This window comes from Saccopteryx leptura, chromosome 1 (genome assembly GCF_036850995.1).
Source record: "Saccopteryx leptura isolate mSacLep1 chromosome 1, mSacLep1_pri_phased_curated, whole genome shotgun sequence".
Classification (NCBI taxonomy): domain Eukaryota; kingdom Metazoa; phylum Chordata; class Mammalia; order Chiroptera; family Emballonuridae; genus Saccopteryx; species Saccopteryx leptura.
In genome coordinates this window covers 198,674,243-198,688,254 of record NC_089503.1, presented here as the reverse complement: position 1 = coordinate 198,688,254, position 14,012 = coordinate 198,674,243, and the positions used below count along the sequence as shown (strand labels likewise).

General features: G+C 49.2%; 1 protein-coding gene across 1 annotated transcript in view; it reads left to right on the top strand.

Moving 5' to 3' along the window:
- The first annotated feature begins 222 nt into the window (after positions 1 to 222).
- TNIP3 (TNFAIP3 interacting protein 3) overlaps positions 223 to 14,012 on the top strand; it is a 50,830-nt gene continuing 37,040 nt past the window's right edge. The window contains exon 1 of the mRNA XM_066384531.1: positions 223 to 304. The gene's annotated coding sequence lies outside the window, so the exon portion shown is untranslated. The remainder of the gene's footprint in view (positions 305 to 14,012) is intronic.

The following is a 14,012-nucleotide window of genomic DNA, read 5'->3' as shown; positions in this document are numbered from 1 at the left end:
ATTCTTCAAAGGACTCCTAGGGTCCCGGACTCCTGAATACAAATGAGCTTGGAGATCAGGGGATATTTTAGAGGGGTGCCAAACCCAAACAACACCTCCACATCATTCACACTCTCATTGAAACCCGTGAAAAATTTCTCATGACCACTGTCACGTTTGACATTGCCATGTCCCCCTGGGCAGGTGCGAAAGCATGGAGCTGGACCGTGAAATCTGCTTTCTGATCAAGAGGAATGCTTCTCCTGGTCCCAGAAGGGCCACCGCAGGGGCCACACCGAGTCACAGGAGCCCCTACCCTCGGAAGGTAAGGACACACCTTCTTTCTTTCTTCTTTGTCTTGGTACCACCGTCAGCCATGTGTTCACCAAGAAAAAAAAAATGAATGGAGACAGTCCCCCCAAATCATTTCCAGGAACATACTTCCTTGACGGCTCAGAGGATAAGGTGGTGTGACACAGTCACTTCCTGTTGCTAAGGAAACCCTTCATCAGAAGCATCCCCCCCCCCCCCCCCCCCCCCCGTCAAGGGTGGCACCTGGGACGACAGGAAAGCTCAGAGGATGGCTTGCGATTAGAAATAACGTCGGATTCGGCGACAACTCTGTTTGGGAAGGAAGCAGCCCAGTTCACCTAAACCCACGCCACTGGGCTACTGGGCTCAGCAACAACTCACGTCCATATTTTTTTTCCTTTCTTTCAAGAACAAGCCAAGCTTTCCTGATTAAAAGCATTGTTGGGCTTTCGATCTCCCCTTGTTTCCGGATATTTGTCTTTGGTGCTTTATGTGAGCCAATAAAATTCAGGGGCCAGCTCGAGCTTGGAGTTCTTTCTGTGGTGTGGGTGGCTTTCTTTCTAGGAACACATCCTAAACAATATCATAAATTCACAAATTCTTAAGCTCTGTCACCCTCCCAATGGGAAGCTGTCTCTAATCGACATTAAAAAAAAAAAATCTAATGTCAATAAATTTGACAGCATGGCTGATATTAAAAAATGTTGCCTAACTTTTATTTTAGTTCCTCCTTCTAAGGGAATTCATGCCCTTTGGGAAAGTTAGCTTAAGCACAGAGAAAACTGTAAAAAAACATGTAGAGACAGATTTACTGAGGAGCTGGGCCAGCTTGGCTGCCCTTAAGCAGGGATTTACCTTTGTACCTAATTTGCATTTCACAATTTTTTATCTTTTTTTTTTTTTTTTTTTTTTTTTAAAGGAGGCCCTAGAATTGTGCCAGTATCAGGCCTCACAAAACCTGGATGTGCTTCTGAAATCTCTGGGCCACTTGTTCCAGAGCAGCACCCATGGCTTAGCACTGGGGTCTCTCTGTCTTTACACACACACACTGTTTGTTAAAATTATCCTTCATTTAATAATATGCTGTGGCTAACCCGGTACCTCTTCCTCTCGTTTATTTAATGAACACATAGAACTGTGTGCGTTCTGCACCTGGGCACTTTTTCCTGTTCAGAAACTCACTCCCCCCTCCTACCCCTGAAAAAAAGTCATTTTTTTTTTCAAAGTTAGAAATGACTTTCTGCTTGAAGTTGTCAGTTCGATACCTGGGGTCACGTACAGCAGCAGACTTATGTTTCTGTCTCTCTCTCTGTTCCTCTCTCTCTAAAAAGTGAATAAATAATATTTTTTAAAAAAGAAAGAAATGACTCTCTGCTAATACTCGGAGCAAAGGAAGGCATCCCTCTCCCCTCCCATTCCACGCCCTGCCCGCCATTCCTGACCCTCCTGTGTAGACCTCTAACTCCCAGGGAGGACGTCCTTCCATCATGGAAATGGATGCTTTTCGAGTGTCTCATCTGGTCCCGGACGGACATGTAAAGGTAACATCCGAGTCCCCTCTGGCACCCTGATCCTCCCCTTTGCTGCTGGTCAGCCGCTAAGACTCCTTTGCTCAGGACTGCCCTTCTGACCAGCCTGTTCCCTCTGTCCCTGGATCCCCTCTTCCGTGCTAGCGACCTCGTCATCTTCCTCACAACCAGCCTCTTGGCAATTAGTTCCCTCTGTTTGAGGGACGTAGCTGCGACTTGATCTCCCCTAGGTTCCTGTTTCCCCGTCACTTCCTGGGGGAGATTTGCTCATTGTCCCTGTGCTCTGGCCCCCAGGGAAGAGAGAGGGAGTTCCTCGCCCCTCTTTTCTTACTTTCCTGGTGAGGCGTGCGGCAAAGACATCTATAGGAAGGGCAGGGTGAAAGGTGATGTCCAGCGTGTGCCGGATTTGGGGTCTATGTGAAATGGCAGTCAGAGGACAGAATGACCTGAGAGGAGTGGACATACGAGGAGTTGCTGAGGTGTTAAGTCCAACGGACCGGCCGCTGACCCGTGCTTGGGCACCGGTCTCCTCCACATCTCCGACCCCTCAGCATCTCCCGTCCCCCCGCATCTCCGTTCCCCCCGCATCTCCGTCCCCCCCGCATCTCCGTCCCCTCCGCATCTCCGTCCCCTCCGCATCTCCGTCCCTCCGCACCTCCGTCCCCCCGCACCTCCGTCCCCTCCGCACCTCCGTCCCCTCAGCATCTCCGTTCCCCCCGCATCTCCGTCCCCTCCACATCTCCGACCCCTCAGCATCTCCCGTCCCCCCGCATCTCCGTTCCCCCCGCATCTCCGTTCCCCCCGCATCTCCGTCCCTCCGCACCTCCGTCCCCTCAGCATCTCCGTCTCCCCGCATCTCCGTCCCCCCGCATCTCCGTCCCCTCCCGCATCTCCGTCCCCTCCCGCATCTCCGTCCCCCCCGCATCTCCGTCCCCTCCCGCATCTCCGTCCCCCCCGCATCTCCGTCCCCTCCGCATCTCCGTCCCCTCCGCATCTGCATCCTCTCAGTATCTCCGTCCCCTCAGAATCTCTGTCCCCTCACCAGCATAGCACGTGCTCCACCCCCCTTCACTTTTAAACAGATGTGAAGCCCACCTGATGTTACGGGCAGTGAGGTCCCTTCCGTACACGTTGCAGCCGAGCTTGGTGATCACAGCGTCCGAGGCTTCCCTGCCATTCGTCCACTACAAACAAGCTCCACCTGGACATATCTCATGGTCATTGTCCATCTGACTGTTCACCTGGCCTGTTACTTGCATTGGACACAACTTGTGTATTTAAATGTCCTACTCCATTGCAGTATTCATTTCTCAATGCCCCCCCCCCCTTCTCCGATCCTTCCTCTCACTCACCGTCTGCTCTTACCCAGCCCACCCACACTGTCTCAGTGTCACCCAGGGATCGGTACAAAGTCCTTGGTCCCTCACATGACAGGAGATACGCTGATGGCTCCGGGCCCCTGTACTCATGGACCATGGGGTTCTTCTGCATGCATGTCCACTTCACTCAGCGTTCTCTAAAGTGCATTCGGTGTCTTTCCTGCTAAAACAGCAGGTCTCCTCCCTTGCCCTTTCCTACACTGGGCAGTGGGTTATTATCCACCAGGCCATCCACAGCTGGGCGCCATCCTGGGTGCCTCCAGCGCCTCCAGCGACACAACTTTGAGGGGCATCATTCACAGGCTAGCGCTCTCTCTCCTTCCCCCTGAATGCCATCCTGACTTCCTGTGCTCTTTGGACTTTGCTCCTTTTCCTGCATTCTTACTACGGGGCCAAAGCTTTGATAGTCAGGATTCCTGGTCTAGATGGCCCCCAGGAGCTCCCTCCTCCCACTTTTACTTCACACTAATGCTTATTTACCAATCTCGATCTTGTTGATCAGCAAGCGCCCGGATCTTCCCAGTGGGGTCCTGTCCCCGCATCACAGAGCCCATCTGAATTTTCTGCTGGATCTACAATGTGCTCCGTGATCTAGCCCCTGCCCCTCTTTAAAACAAAACATTAGAAAAGGGATCTAACAGGTGTTGGGCACCTACCCTAACAGGTATGGGGGAATCGACATTATTTATATTTTGTTCGACATCAGTAACAACACAAACATGGCTATTCTTATCCTTGTTTCCCACTCTAAGAAACCCAGGTTCACAGAAATTTGAAAATGGTGCCTCAGTTCCCAAAGTTGTCAAGTTCTAGTCTCGGGATAAGAAGCAAAGCTTCGTGTGTGTTTTCTTTTTACAATGTCATGGTGTCTCCAAAATATCCACACACCCCCACAGGGCACCCACGTCCTGGTCACCCCGTCACCCTACAGACCGTGCACTTTTGCGTTCTGCGCCTTTTCACGTGCGATTTGTTCTCCATGGAGACACTTGCCGCTTGGATCACAAGGTGACTGGGCCAGCGCTCATGCCATTGTCGAAGCAACCGCTCCATTCTGGGCTTAAGGCATCAGCCATGGCTCAAGCCACGGTGCCTTTCTTCACTTCTCTTGAGAGCAAGGTCTCCCAAGAAAAGCCCCTGGAAGTCCCCCCCCCCCCAATGGATGTGGCATAGCCTCCTCCCCGGCACCGGAAGGTACCTTCACACATACGACTCCTTATGTAGACAGCCAGCTGGAGTCTTGGCTGGACTCCCGCTTGCACAACAGCCCTCTGCTGAAGGACATCGCACACTCAGAACAAGGCAAACACTTCTGCATTCTCTGACAGAGCTGGAAACTCTGGAGGAAACTTCTCTATGGGCTAACGATGGGGGACGGAGGGGCTGTCCCTGCTTTCCCACGGAGCGAAGTAAGCGGAACAGTGGGTTACTCCCTTTCCCGGGGCAGGAGATGAAGTTCTTTGCGACTCTGAGATGGGAAGCCTGTGGCTGAATACCAGAGACAGGCTGTGATGCAAGGGCCTGAGACATTCGTCAAGTTCCCTTTTTGCTCAACAACGACCTTGGCCAAGAAGAGTAAGAGAGGAGGGACAATCACTTCAAGAGGAAATGGACAGACTGGCTCACTGCTCTGAGTGGACAGAAGAGCATTGTCGATGAGCGTGAAGAGCCCCATCGGAATGAGAGAATTCCCCCTCCTTCTGAGAGGGATGCCACCGAATGCTGGCCGACAGGGGGTGGGGGGGGGGTGCTGATGGTTTTGCAGATAAAGGAAAAGCAATCGTCTAAGTGAGAATATGACTCAGACTCCAAAATGAGTGTTAAGTGGAAGTTACATGGAACCAAGATGTGAAGCTAGGAAGATGAATTTATGACCCGAAATTTATGTCTCCGAATACAAAAGGAAGCGATATGAGGCCTGGAGGGTATTTCATGGACAAACCACTTCCGGGAATGCTTGGGACCGAGGACACGGTGTGGGAGCAGGAGGGAGCAGTGTCCAGACTGGAAGACATCCCCCAGAATTGAGTGGCCTAAGAACTTTGTCCTGTCTTGAGAGTCGAATTTTCTTTTCATTTTAGCTAGGAAACAGCACCCCCTACCAAAATAATATATTTGGTCCAAGTTGAGGGAGGATTTCTTAGTAACTGAGGACAAATTCTAGATCTGGACATTCTTCTCGAGGGGAGAAAGCCCGGGGCGAAAGCTTGGGGGGTGCAGAGCATGATGTGAACTTACGACACTCTCATGGGCTGCGAGGGAGGGACTTCCTGCAGACTACGGTAAGTTGACACACGTTTTCTGGAACCACATGGTTAGAAAAAGAAAATAAGATCCAGTTTCCATTTTCTCATTTCTCTTTTTTGAAAGTTAAGCTCGCTATTCTTTATTAACATGAATTTTGATAACCAGAATCTTGTTTTTTCATCTGTAATTTTTTTTTTTTTTTTTTTTTAGCAAGAGAGAGAGAGAAAGAAGGGGACAGATAGGGACAGACAGGCTGAAAGGGGGAGAGATGAGAAACATCAATCCTTCATTGTGGCATCTTAGTTGTTCATTGATTGCTTTCTCATATGTGCCTTGACCTCGGGGCTCCAACAGAGTGAATGACCCCTTGCTCAAACCAGCGACCTTGGGCTTCAAGCCAGTGACCTTTGGGCTCAAGCCAGTGACCATGGGGTCATGTCTGTGATTCCAGCCTCAAGCCGACCACCCCACACTCAAGCTGGTGAGCCCGCGCTCAAGATAAGAGATCTTGAGGTTTTGAACCTGGGTCCTCCGCGTCCCAGTCTGATGCTCTATCCACTGTGCTGCTGCCTGGTCAGGCTGTAAAATGGGTTTTGACAAAAACACAAAGTAAGCGAAAATGTGAAAGCACGTTATAAGTATAAGGGCTAAAGAAGCACACCATCGTCATCATTTATTATTATTATTTTATTGTAGGATTAGTCTGAGCCTCAAAATATTCTTTTTTTTAATACAATCACTGTCTTCCTCTTTGAATCCCATCACGTAATGCCATGGGAAGAGGCTGTGGAATATTGGATCTGTGCTGCACTGTTGAGTGAGGATCTGTGCACCTGTCGCAGCAGTGTTTGAACAGGTGGCACATTTGGGAGAAGAGAAGGCCTGTCTCCCTCAGCTCGGCAGCTGCACCGCCTGGTGTTTGAAGCCCAGGGTCTGCAGCTTGCATGAAGTCCTTTAAATGAGCTGTGTATCTGTCTCCTATCCACAAGTCCGGCTCCCAGTTTTCAGTCTTCTCCTAAAAGCATATTCAAACCTCAGAACTAAGCGGATTGGTGCAGAGAGAGGCCAGGTTGTGTTTCCCAAAACATCCCCAGAGAGTTAGGTTGAGCCTGTGGCTTATTTGTAGCTTATTCCTCCTTCCATTCGTCATGAAGATGTCAAAGGCTTCCACTGTGCACGACCATCAGGGTAGACGTCCAGATAAGGAGATCTCGCTGTGTACACCCACCTCGAACTCTATTCCATTAGGTGTATCTCCAGGTGCCACAGGGACACAGTGACACGGGTCCGTAAGCTGAAACTGGACGCAAGGACACAAGAATTAAAACTCTTAAAAAGAAGAAAGACAAACCTGACCAGGCGGTGGCACAGTGGATAGAGCGTCAGACTGGGATGCGGAGGACCCAGGCTCGAGACCCCGAGGTTGCCAGCTTGAGCACAGGCTCACCAGTTTGAGCATGGGGTCGCTGGCTTGAGTGTGAGATCATAGACATAACCCTATGCTCACTGGCTTGAGCCCAAAAGTCACTGGCTTGAGCCAGGGGTCACTTGCTCTGCTGTAGCCCCCAGGTCAAGGCACATATGAGAAAGCAATCAGTGAACAACTAAGGAGCCACAACAAGAATTGGTGCTTCTCATCTCTCTCCCTTCATGTCTGTCTGCCCCTATCTGTCCCTCTCTCTGTCACACACACATACAAAAGAAGACAAAAGCTCTTCCTAGATTTTGAGAGGAATCCTCCTGATGGATAGAAGGCTTCTCAGGGTAGAAGGGAGGCCATAAACTGAGGCTCCCTCTGGGTGAGGAGGGATACTTTTGAGCAAGCTACCTTCTTACTCAAAGGTTGTCTGTCCATCATTGGATTTTCCCCTGGTTCCACAAGAGACAAAAGACACAGGCTGTCCTTGGAAGGGGCAAGTGGTAGGGGACAGGGGACACCTTCTGCCTCCATGGAAACCAAAGCCCTGGCAGCTCCAGGTCACACCACTTGGGTGGCCAGAGGAACAGCATGACAACACTGAGGGGTTGGTGGAGGAAACCACCAAACCTGGAAGTGAAGGGGCTGGGTAGGAATTCTAACAGATGTCACAACTAACCGATTAGATTCCAAGGCACCCAGGAGCCTGCGAAGAGAGGAAAGAGAATTCAGAGTCTGGGCTTTCTACAGGAACAGGTGCTTGGAGCCAAGGTGTCCTCCCCACTTTTGGAATTCTGCCTCCGCCTCTGATTGTCTTCTCCCAGATGTGTACAAATTCAGCAGGCGCATTTGAAAAATAAAACATCGGGTGTGCCTTCCTCATTAGGTAAACAAGAATAACAAGCTTTTGGGTTAAGAAATGCTGTAAACTCGCGACCATATTAAGGAAGGAAAATATATTTGCTCGGGAGCGACCGGGAAGGGAGATGTTGAGCAACTGTGTTCTTGATGTTCGGCTCTGCTTCGTGACAGGCTGTGGACCTCTCCGGGGAACTTCCAACCCCATGCGGGGCTTGAAATCCTGTGCCTTTATAAGCCTTCTTTGTCAAGCAAGCCATCCCCTTTCTAGACAGGGGACCACAGCCATGTCCGGGTTGTCTCAGGTGGGCTGTCTTCAGGGCGGGCACATGCGGGAGCGTGCCTTCCCATCTCCCTGTGTGGCACCTACAGTCTGGGCGGCAGGGTTCCTCGCAACGGAGATGCAGGTGGAGCAGGGTTGCCAGTGGCGGCAAATCAAAATACTGAATGCCAAGTTAGGTTTGACCTGCAGATAAACAACAGAATATTGCCTGGGGGGGACATGCTTATACCAAAAACTAACAAAAAAATTCATCGTGTATCTAAAATTCAAATTCATCAGGATATTCTGCATTTTTCTGGTATCTTTAGGGTGGTGGCGTTCGCGCTGCAGGCCTCTGCCATCTTTCACAGCCTTTAGCGCTGATGTCACCTGCTCCTTGTGGCCTTGTGTTGGCCTGCGTCCCCACTGCCAATCACTGAAGCTCCCAGGCCCCTCAAGTCATCCCCTTCCCTCAGGTCCCTGTCAGAACTACTACGTACTCCTCAGCTTGATGGTGAAGCCTCCTGAATGCGGTGAAACCTTAGTTGGCCACGTCTGCATCTTTCTTGAGGACACAGGAATGGTCTGGTTCTACTATCCTACCACTCTAGGTGCACTGTCCATCTCAGGACCTCTCTGTCTGGAGCATTGGGGTCCCCGCTGTGGACCGAGGTGGTGCAGAAAAAGTCTCTCCAGACTTGTCCCCTCCCCAGCCCAACCCAGGGGTCAGGCTGCAGCTCTCTGCTCTGGGATGTCCAATTAAGCGGTTCGATAGATGAGGGAGGAGTCCCTAGACCTTGGGGAGTAGGCTCACATGGAAGACGTAAAGAATAGGTCATATCGTTAGTCATTTCACCTGCCTTCTTTTCTATCCATTGATTATGGTGAAATATTTTATGCCTTGATTCTGATTTTCTTTCAAACATTTTGTTATAAAAACGTCAAGCATGCCCTGGCTGGTTAGCTCAGTGGTAGAGTATCAGCCCAGTGTGTGGGTGTCCTGGGTTTGATTTCCAGTCAGAGTACACAGGAGAAGTGACCATCTGCTTCTCCACCCCTCCCCCTCTCTTCTCTCTCTCTGTCTTCCCTTCCTGTAGCCATGGCTCGATTGGTTTCAGCAAGTTGGCCCCAGGCACTGAGGATGGCTCTGTGGCCTCTGCGTCAGGTGCTAAGAATAGCTCAGTTGCTGAGCAACAGAGAAACACCCCAAATGAGCAGAGGATTGATTTGCCAGGTGGATCCCGGTTGGGGTGCATGTGGGAGTCTGTCTCTGCTTCCCCTCCTCTCACTTAATAAAAAAATAAATAATAAATAAAAACATCAAACACAGCAAAGTTGAAAGGATGTTATGGTATGCACCACCCACCCACGTTTAGATTTTGCCGTTAAGGTTTTAATCTACCTGGTCATCGCATAGCTAGCTACCCATCTTCCCACCCTCTTTCCTCCATCAATTCATGTTACTTTTTGAGGTATTTCAAAATAAAATTGCACAAAAGGAGTTAATTAAAAAAAATAATTCTTGGCAGAGAACAGGAAGTATGCAGGGCAGGTTCACGGGACGGCAGTATGGCCAGGACAGGGAGCAGAGAGACATGGGGCAGTGCTGACAGAGAGGTGTGAGAAGCCTGTGCTGCAATGCAGAGGACCCTGGGGCCACTCTGAGGAGTCCTGCTTTCACTCTGTGTGAGGTGAAAGCCACTGACAGGTTTTGAGCAGAGCCATGACAGGAAATGACATATTGGACAGACTCACAGTGGCTGCTGTGTCGATCAGAGCTGAGGGAGGAGAGAGAGTGGATGCTGGAGGACATCAGGTTATTGTCATCATCCAGGTACAAGATGACAATGGCTGGGTCGGTCCAGAGATGCCAAGCATCTTGACCAAGGTTACCTAACTAGTAAACGATGGTGCTAGGCTTTGACACAGAGGCAGATACCAATCGCTACTGGATGCTCTCGTAAGAATTTCCATGGGAATAAAATCAGGAAGCCAACACAAAAGCTCCCATTTTGGAGAAGTTAGAAAAAGGCATGCTGATTTCACCTCACCACTGCCTCATTAAACAGGGAGGTCTCGAGGCTCCCATGAGGCGTGTCACCTTGTTCCAGGGCGGCTGAAGTCCTGCCTGCTAAGCTTGGCCATCTCTGTTCCATTTACATTTCTCCCGAACAGCAGCTGTCTCAGCTTCCTCTGCCCATCTAATTCCTGCGCACCCCACAAGGCCCAGTGTAACAGTTAAGGCTGACAATGAGCTCACCCTCCTCAAGTGCTTAAAACACATACACACACACTCACACACTCATGTGCATGTACACACACATAATTATGTATACCTATATTATATGTAGATAAAAATTTCATTGGAAGCAGGGACCTTTGCTTATTTGCACTTGAATCCCACTCATTGCTAAATGCATAGAAAATGATATCTAAAAAGATGATGCCCCCTGCCTAACCAGGCAGTGGTGCAGTGGATAGAGCATCAGCCTGGGATGCTGAGGACCCAAGTTTGAAACCCCGAGGTTGTCGGATTGAATGTGGTCTCATTCGGCTTGAGCATGAGGTCAACCAGCTTTTAGTGTGGGATCATAGACAGGACCCCATGGTCATTGGCTTAAGCCCAAAAGTCACTGACTTGAAGCCCAAGGTTGCTGGCTAGAGCCCAGGGTCACTGGCTTGAGAAAGAGGTCATTGGTTCAGCTGGAGCCTCCCAGGTCAAGGCACGTATGAGAGAGCAATCAATGAGCAACTAAGGTGCTGCAAATATGAGTTGATGCCTCTCATCTCTCTCCCTTCCTGTCTGTCCCTGTCCATCTGTCCATCTCTCTCTCTTTCTCTTGCTAGGAAAAAAAAAGAGAGAGTGATGATGTCCCTTTCCGTTTGTCATAGTACTTATTGCATAAATGATTTGACTGATGGTCATTTCACCTGCCTTCTTTTCTATCCGTTGATTATGGTGTAATATTTTATGCCTTGATTCTGATTTTCTTTCAAACATTTTGTTATAAAAACGTCAAGCATGCCCTGGCTGGTTAGCTCAGTGGTAGAGTATCAGCCCAGTGTGTGGGTGTCCTGGGTTTGATTTCCAGTCAGAGTACACAGGAGAAGTGACCATCTGCTTCTCCACCCCTCCCCCTCTCTTCTCTCTCTCTGTCTTCCCTTCCTGTAGCCATGGCTCGATTGGTTTCAGCAAGTTGGCCCCAGGCACTGAGGATGGCTCTGTGGCCTCTGCGTCAGGTGCTAAGAATAGCTCAGTTGCTGAGCAACAGAGAAACACCCCAAATGAGCAGAGGATTGATTTGCCAGGTGGATCCCGGTTGGGGTGCATGTGGGAGTCTGTCTCTGCTTCCCCTCCTCTCACTTAATAAAAAAATAAATAATAAATAAAAACATCAAACACAGCAAAGTTGAAAGGATGTTATGGTATGCACCACCCACCCATGTTTAGCTACCCATCTTCCCATCCTCTTTCCTCCATCAATTCATGTTACTTTTTGAGGTATTTCAAAATAAAATTGCACAAAAGGAGTTAATTAAAAAAAATAATTCTTGGCAGAGAACAGGAAGTATGCAGGGCAGGTTCATGGGACGGCAGTATGGCCAGGACAGGGAGCAGAGAGACATGGGGCAGTGTTGACAGAGAGGTGTGAGAAGCCCGTGTTGTCCTTAAGGCCCTGTAATTATTAGTATCTAAGCTCCTATATGTATAGTCACAGATAGAAATGCTAGGAAGAGGACACTGTTACTCTCCCCATGTTCACAGGATGAAAGCTGACACCAGGGGCCTTACACCTCTCTCCCAAAGGCACGAGCAGTGGGTGGTGGCACTGAGATCTGAATCCCTGTGACTGGCTTCTGCAATCGGGTCTTTAGTCAGCAGTAGACCAACTCAGTCTCCCACCTAGATGGCACATTCGCTTAAAAGAATCACGCAAAGAGATTCAGGAAGCAAAGGAGGTTTTTCAACACCTCCTCCCCCATTCTACAAGGATATTAAAGACCCTGTTTATCTTATCTGTAAAAAAATAAAAGGCTCTAAGCTTTGTAGAAACGTGATGCTTTTTCTTGGACTACATTTGAGAAGATTATCTCAACTTAAATGATAGTCACAGACTAGTGACTAGTCATTGCTTGGGCCTTCTCTTCACCATATTTCTCCTGATCAGTTACTTGATAACATATATATCAATAGTAGTCGTCACTTGAGAGATGAGGACTCTTCACCATTGCCTTGGAAACATGGAATGGCATGTCTGTTTCTCTGCGAGTTACAGCAGCCAGTAAGACATCGTGTGGAAAAAAAAGGCTTGACTAGAAGCCAGACGCAGAGCATGCAGCCCGTGTGAGGGGGGGAAGGGAGGGGCGGGCACATGTCGTGGGGAATGTTTGGGGCTGGTCTGGTGCACGTTTCTTTGGTCTCAAGCCAAACTGGAGCTCTCCAGGAGTTACTCTTCACTGATCAGTTACCCCGCGACTCTCTGGAGTAGCAGCAAATCCGTCATCCGTCTGCTGTTCAGCTGCCAAGAGAAGAGGCAAAGGGATTATCATGAGGATTTCTGTTCAGTAGAAGCAACCACAGTGCAACAGTGAGTGCCTGGGGCACCTGGACAGAGAGCCCCCATGGGCGACAGCGCCCAGGATGTGCCTCCTAGCCAGAAAAAGAGGTCAATATCTGCTCGGCGATGATTACCAAATACACAGATAAGGCTGATGGGAACTTAGAACTATCTATATAACTAAGGTGTGTGCGTGTCCGTGTGCACGCATTAGAAGAAAAATATTGTCACATTATTGTCTCTTTTTTTTTTTTCCTGGCCAGCAGCTTTTACTGTTAATGAAGTGTCCGTTTCCAGGAATTCTCTTCTTCTCTCTCCTAAGTCAGAGTCATACATGAGTCATACCTTCTCCCATTTAGATCTTTGAACAATTTGATCCTCATTCGTATGTTTGGATATTGCCTTAAGGCAGAGGTCAGGAAACTTTTTGGCTGAGAGAGCCATGAACGCCACATATTTTAAAATGCAATTCCGTGAGAGCCATACAACGACCCATGTATGTTACACATTATCCAATAAAAATTTGGTGTTGTCCTGGAGGACAGCTGTGATTGGTTCTAGCCACCCGCAACCATGAACACGAGCAGTAGGAAATGAATGGATTGTAATACATGAGAATGTTTTATATTTTTAACGTTATTATTTTTTTTTATTAAAGATTTGTCTGCGAGCCAGATGCAGCCATCAAAAGAGCCACATCTGGCTCGCAAGCCATAGGTTCCCGACCCCTGCCTTAAGGAAATGTCAGTGTATTTGACTCAAGTGTACCCCCAGACAGATCGAGAAACCAGCAAAAAGTAAACACACACACACACAGAATGTCTGTAAATCTGGTATGTAGCTAGTCATCTGTGTGTTTATTCAGCAAAATGTGTTGAACACCTGCTCTGGGCCTGGGACTGTGGACGCAGAGGTGAACACACCAGCGTATAAAGACGCTCTGGCCGATGCTATATTGCCAACGTGAAACGCTCTGCATGGGCGGGCGGGGAGAGGTCAGACAAGGCCGGCAGCCACCAGAGTGGAGGGCCCACAGGGAGAGAGTGCCGGGAAGAGGGGGCAGCGTGCGTGACGGGCTGGGATGCATTTCAGGAACTGGGGGAAGTTCAGTGTGGCTGGGGCCCAGGAAGGGTTGGAGAGTGAGACGACAGGAAGGGGAAACCAGAGGGCCAGCTTCTGGATGCCCACTTATTCCCTTTTATTTGTATTATTTTTTAAAATTTTTATTTATTGATTTCAGTGAGAGAGGAAGGGAGAGAAAGAGAGAGATAGACAGGAACATCAAGCTGCTCCTGCATGTGCCCTGACCAGGGATTGAACCAGCAACCTTTGCGCTTCAGGATGATGCTCTAACCAGCTGAGGTCTCTGGCCAGGACATTCCCTTTTAAAGAGTCTTGAATTTCAGGAGCTTTAGGATTTATGCTACACGTACCTGGATATCTCATGGAGAGAGGTCAAAATAAAAATGT